Here is a 6,000-nt window from a genome sequence, read left to right as displayed (position 1 = left end):
GATGTATTAGTTTTTGGGGGGAAAAGTTTTCAACATCGCCTCACCGGCCCCGAGCCCGGGAGTTTAACCAACCAACCCCCCTCCCCACCACCACCACCACCGCCGCCGCCGCCTCCTCATCTGTTTTGCAGCCCCCCTCCTCTCTCTGTTTTTCAACAAAGGTGAGTGTTAAAATGTTGCCGTTTTGATCGATTTTAATATCATCCCCGTTTCGAACATACAGCCGCGCGCGCTGTACGTTCCCTTTTTTGATTCGCCACCGTCTTGAAGTGGTGCAAATTCACGAATTTCGGCTCATCTAATTAACCACACAGATTTTTTTTGTGAAACTTTTTTTTTTGTGTGTGCCAGCAGTGATCATGGGAAGCATTGCCGGCCGTTTAACTGTCTCCTCCACCTTTCAGGGTTTTTTTTTTATTCTTCCTTTTTTAAGAGGGAATATCGAGCTCTCGGCGTGTAGTAGCGGACTGTGTCGGAGATGCTATCGCCACGCACGGGGCAGAGAGGAGGAGGAGGAGGGGGGGGCAGACGCTGGGTTTAGTTCAAGGCCCCAAATGCTTTCCAGGGGAAGGAAGTGCTCATCCTGCAGCTCAGTTCATTTCAACTCGGGGGTTTCTTCGTTTCACTGTTGTTTTTCTTCTCTTTTTCATTCGAGCACTCGCCCTTACGGACACTGGTCATTGTAGTACTGCCTTAACAGAGCTAACAACACAATGCACATCTGTTTCCATATGGACGTGCACCTTTGGCACTGAATTTGGCTGTGGACATGCACAATAACAGTCACAAGTTCGCGAACCTCGCGTCCCTTGGTCTGTTTTTGCGATCGTGCCATCATGTAAAACCAGAAAAGGAGAGTTTTATCACACAACAACTCTGCCCGTCTGTCTTCATCATGGCCAGGAGCCACTGCTGTCCAAGGGACACAGCAAACCCCCGCTGCTCTGTTGCCAGACACAGGCCCAGTGTGGAAGATGTTGACCCATAGTTATTTTAAGTGAAACCAGGACGCCGGGGTGATTCTTGCAGCTAAAATTTGGTATATTTAGTTTTTGTTTTGTTTGGCTAGTCATAGGACAGACAGTTAAATGAAGGGTCTGTCACAGAGCCAGGGGTTTGCAGGAGAAGACTGTGTGTAGTGCTTTAAAACGGGGAGAGAAGGTGGTGATGGTTGAGGAAAGTAGCAGTTCACCGGGGGAGGGGGGGGGAGGCCCTCTCCTTAACTGCCGAATGGGAAATGAGAACTACTTGGGCCTTTAATTTACCAGGCAGCTCGGCTGAAAGACTGGTACGGTCTCATGGTGCAGGAGCCATATAATCATGCCAACTACCAGTAAATCCATAGAGAAATGTCATGCAGCCTTACCCTGAACTATTTCCCTCTGGTTGGGGAGCATCGTTTGACTTCTCGGTGTGGTGGCACACTAGAGGCATATTCATGAAGCCCAGCAGTGCCCTCCGTGTACGTAATGTCAAACTGGATGTGTAGGAGACTGCACAGACAACTGCCAAGATTTGAGTTTTGACGCCCAGTGGGAAGATCTCCTCAGATAATGTATGCATTCATGGTATTGAAGCCTTTGATGGGGCTGGGCAATATTGGCAATTCAAAATTCACCACATTTTAGACCGAATACCTCCATCGATGTTTTGACGATATCGTACAGGTGACTATGGGGGGGGTCTCACAAGATATTTACACAGTGACATCTTTGATAAACACTCATTAGTGAGGTGGATATGATGTCTGAAACGGGTCCGAGACGTATAATGACAGCTAGAAAAGTCTGATAAGTTCAGAAAATTGCATGCAATCCATCCATCTCTTTACTGTAATGCAGCCTTGAGAACCAGGAAAAGACAACACATATGTTAGCTCGCGATATTACAACATCCCAGGTAATATCTAGTCTCGTATCACGATACCGATAGATTGCCAAGCCCTACTTTTAGATATAACTGTCAGCAAAGTGGCACAGTGTCACCTAGTTTCAAAATATGTGTTACGCCTCAGGACTCGTATGAGCTTACCGCATGGCATGTTGGTGTAAAACCAGTGACTCAAGCGAAGAGGCGGCCTCTAAAACCCTAAAGGTTTTGTTTTTTCTGCAAATAACCAGGCTTAGGGCTTTTACTTTCCCAGCACTGCACCCTCACTGAGGAAAACTTTGTGCTGGTGGACCGTCCTGTCCTTGGTAGTGCAGAATTCACCGGGCCTGGGCTGCAGACTCCAATAGCTAAGGAATTTTATGCATGGATGGCAGTGAACAGTAATTATGGCACAGGCCACGCTTTGGCTTGGGCCTGAATCCTTTGTCTTTGTATAATGAGAGAAGCAAAATGTGTCTTACATGTAGTAATGCATTAGTCCTTGCCCTCTGATTCGGCTTACGTTCAGTGAAATATTCTCATCCCCGTTTACTTAGGCATTTGATGTCCCAGGCATTGGACTATCTCTTCACGCTCAGTTGTTTTTGTGACGGCTGCAAAAAAATGGAGCATTTCATTTGTTTTTTTTTTCCTTCCCTTTTTCAAACGTTTTTATTGCATACTAAAGTGGCACGTTATTTCTAAGAGTGGAACAGGTTTATTCATCTATTTCGTTTTTAAGTCAAGGTATTGGGAAATTCATGGCGACAGCCGGCATAGTGCCTTTATGTCCCATACTTGATAATAAGAAAGAAAGCCAACTTCATTTTGTCATTGTAGGCTACAAGGGAATGTGTTCTCTGCATTTAACCCACCCTATGGTATGGGAGCGGTATCCGGAAAAAGAGACGACCATAAAGTATGAAATAAAATAAACGCTGAAATGAAATGGCATGAGTCTACATCAGGGTATTTGTCTGTTAAAAGAGCAAATCCGGCCCAAATTCCTCTTCCCCAATTACAGGCTTTTGCACGACAAAGGAAAAGCACCGTGTCAGAATGATGTGTGTGTGTATCGTCCTGGGTTTATGTACGTTGACTTGATATTTGACTCATCTCTGTGTGGAGAGGCCTGCACGGGCTTTAAGGTGGAGCCCTGCTCCCGTGAAGGCACACGTAACACACGTACACATCTCCGAGAGAAAGGGTTTCTGGGTAACCGTGGCTTGCAAAGGCTCGCAGAGATGGAGACCTGTATGCCTCCAAAATCTCAACACGTGCGCAGTTAAGTCGAGCTACGGAGGCCACGTAACTGGACTACCGCGTTGTCCCGGTACACAAGAACCGGGGAGAATCGGTTATTGACGGAATCATGTCCCACCCCGGTACGGTAGGTGGCGATATGCCCCCTTTCAGCTGGTTGCGATTGGAACGCCGGAACTGAGGCGCATGCGCAGAACGCCGACGTGCCGGAGCGAATCCGTCCCCAAGCGCGTTATCTAGCCAGCGTTAGTCCGACTTCCAGGAATTCGATTTAGTTCGGTTTCAGTTACGCGTTTACACGTATTTTAGAAGTCCAGTTTTGGTCGGACTATCGCAATAAATCGACGTTTTCTAGCGTCATGTGAACGTACTGAGTCCTCCGGTGCTTGCCGGGGGAGCAGGGGAGGATACCCACGATGTAGTAGCATTACACACCAGCCAGAAGGAGCCCTCCTGTCACCCTGAGAGTCGCTCACATAAGGTTAGCAAAGCTGGTGATCGGGGGGGGGGGGGGGGTGAATCAGAAGGCTGTTTTATTTTACCTGTTTCTAATTGGCTGTGGCTCCTCTCGCATGACCCCCCCCCCCAACGTCTCTGCAGTCCTGCCGATGGAGGCAGATGTTTAAATGCAGTGTCTCGCCGGCCTGTGTCGTGCCGCCATCCCAGTGGCGCCCCCAGAAATGCTTCTTGGGGGGGGGGGGGCAAATGGGGGCCACTGAAAATCTTGAGGTGGCACACCAAAACCCAAAGCCATGACTGGATTTCGGGAATTCTGTGACGCTGTTGTAGTATACTGTATAGCCTAGTGGAAAACTGTCGATATGAGAGTTAAGACAAATATTTAAATGAGCAGCACCTAATGAAGATTTCTGCACGACCGTCCAGCATGGCGCCTGCGGTGCTGCGTCCACACACAGGCCGCTCCCTCACGTCTCTTGGCGTTGTCCAAACGGTAAACCGCCTTGCTTTACGTCGTTGTTTCGTTATTTTTGTTGGCAGTCTGACTCTTGGTCGTGTCTCCGGGCCGGCCGTGGCTGCAGACGCGCCTGGTAAACCGGCACGCTAGTCAGAATCCGGTCCTGGCTCGCTGATCTTGTCGTTACTTGGTCCACCGAGGCCTCAAGTGTGAGGGTTACCGCGCCAAGATGAGTGGTGATTGAGGGCGTCCGGGTAGCGTAGCGTCTGTTGCGTTGCTACCAACACAGGGGTCGCCGGATCGAATCCCCGTGTCGGGCGTCCCTATAGATGTGCCGTGTCTGCGGGTGGGAAGCCGGATGTGGGTGTGTGTCCTGGTCGCTGCACTAGCGCCTCCTCTGGTCGGTCGGGGCACCTGTTCGGGGGGGGGGGGGATGGAGGATCCTCCCACGCGCTACGTCCCCTGGTGAAACTCCTCACTGTCAGGTGAAAAGAAGCGGCTGGTGACTCCACATGTATGGGAGGAGGCGTGTGGTAGTCTGCAGCCCTCCCCGGATCAGCAGAGGGGGGTGGAGCAGCGACCGGGCCGGCTCGGAAGAGTGGGCTAATTTGGACGGGTACAACTGGGGGAGAAAAGGGGGGGAAATCCAAAAAAACAAAAAAAGCCATGATTGCATCATCAGGTCCAAGCCGGGATGGTTTGCACACGCGCGATAGTAAAAGTTGCAAGTGTTATTTGATTTTAGGCGTGTGAGGAAGTAGCCTACGTTATAAGCGACGTGGCTGCTGCCATAATCGTTTTCTTTGGATCAGTGCGCCTCGGAGAGGTTTGATTTTACGACCCGTTGTGGGTGTGGGGGGATTTTTTTCCTTCCGGTGATTTCTTTGTTTTAAGCCTGGCTGTTTGAACAAGCTAACCGCCGAGTAACCCCAGTTTGTTTAATCGGCTGTGTCTGAAACTGGCGTGGCGTTTATTGGATGTTGGGGAAGAGCGCTTTGACCTGAACGTGGTCCTTCCCCTTTGGCTTATTCTCCCATTTGTAATTAGATGTTGGAATATTATAAATTGTTTGAATACTTTGGGGGGCTATATTTGCTTAAAAGGGTACCAAGTAAAGCACTGTATCGTTTGATTGTGCTGTTCGCTTGCAAGACAGTCTTAGAAAGCAACCTCCATCCATCCATCCATCCATCCATCCATCAGTTATCGCTTATCCTGCTCTCAGGGCCCCGCGCGGGGATGCTGGAGCCTATCCCAGCAGCCATTGGCGGCAGGCGGGGGAGACACCCTGGACAGGCCGCCAGGCCCTCACACAGGGCCCCGGTCTCCCCAAACAACCACAGTTCCCCCATTCCGTCCTCTCAGCACACCCATCTCTGCAACACCTCCTTATTAATGCTTTCATTTTTTCACACATATCCCTCCAGCCCGCAGCAGGCGGCGAACCCCCTGCAGAATGCACGACACGAGCGTGTGTGTGTAGACAAACGCACACTCGCAAATGTGCAGAAGTTGGAGTATAAAGTAAAAGAATGCGAGACTCTCTCTTTTTTTAGAAACTGTATTTCAGGCAGAGCCGCTGCTGTAAGGGTCCGTCTCGCTCAGGCGTCTGCAAAACGCCTTAAATGGCAGCGAACCACGAGCGGCTCCCCGGTGGTTTTCAGACATAAATGTGACATTCGAGCATAAATTGACCGTCGTGACGGTGAAAACGGGCCGGCGGGGCGGGGGGCTCCCCGAACCGAGGCTTCTCTGAATCCTGGCCGGGCCTCGAACCCCATAACGGTCACGGCAGCTGGGTAAATCTGTGTTTCATCCTCTGTTTTGGTTTTGCGTTAAGTAAAATTATGATATTCTGTCTCGGTAAGATCACTCTTCTTCTTACACCCACATCAATCTCAGATTGATTCGGGTCAGTGACACTCAAGAGATCCGACCACTTTTTAAGAATT

The 6,000-nt window shown here is 49.9% G+C and overlaps 1 protein-coding gene across 1 annotated transcript in view; it reads left to right on the top strand.

The window, feature by feature from the left end:
• The first annotated feature begins 79 nt into the window (after positions 1 to 79).
• fgfr1a (fibroblast growth factor receptor 1a) overlaps positions 80 to 6,000 on the top strand; it is a 33,564-nt gene continuing 27,643 nt past the window's right edge. Inside the window, exon 1 of the mRNA XM_056285271.1 lies at positions 80 to 161. The gene's annotated coding sequence lies outside the window, so the exon portion shown is untranslated. The remainder of the gene's footprint in view (positions 162 to 6,000) is intronic.

This window comes from Lampris incognitus, chromosome 1, assembly GCF_029633865.1.
Source record: "Lampris incognitus isolate fLamInc1 chromosome 1, fLamInc1.hap2, whole genome shotgun sequence".
Lineage (NCBI taxonomy): Eukaryota > Metazoa > Chordata > Actinopteri > Lampriformes > Lampridae > Lampris > Lampris incognitus.
This window is presented reverse-complemented; position numbering and strand designations above follow the sequence as displayed.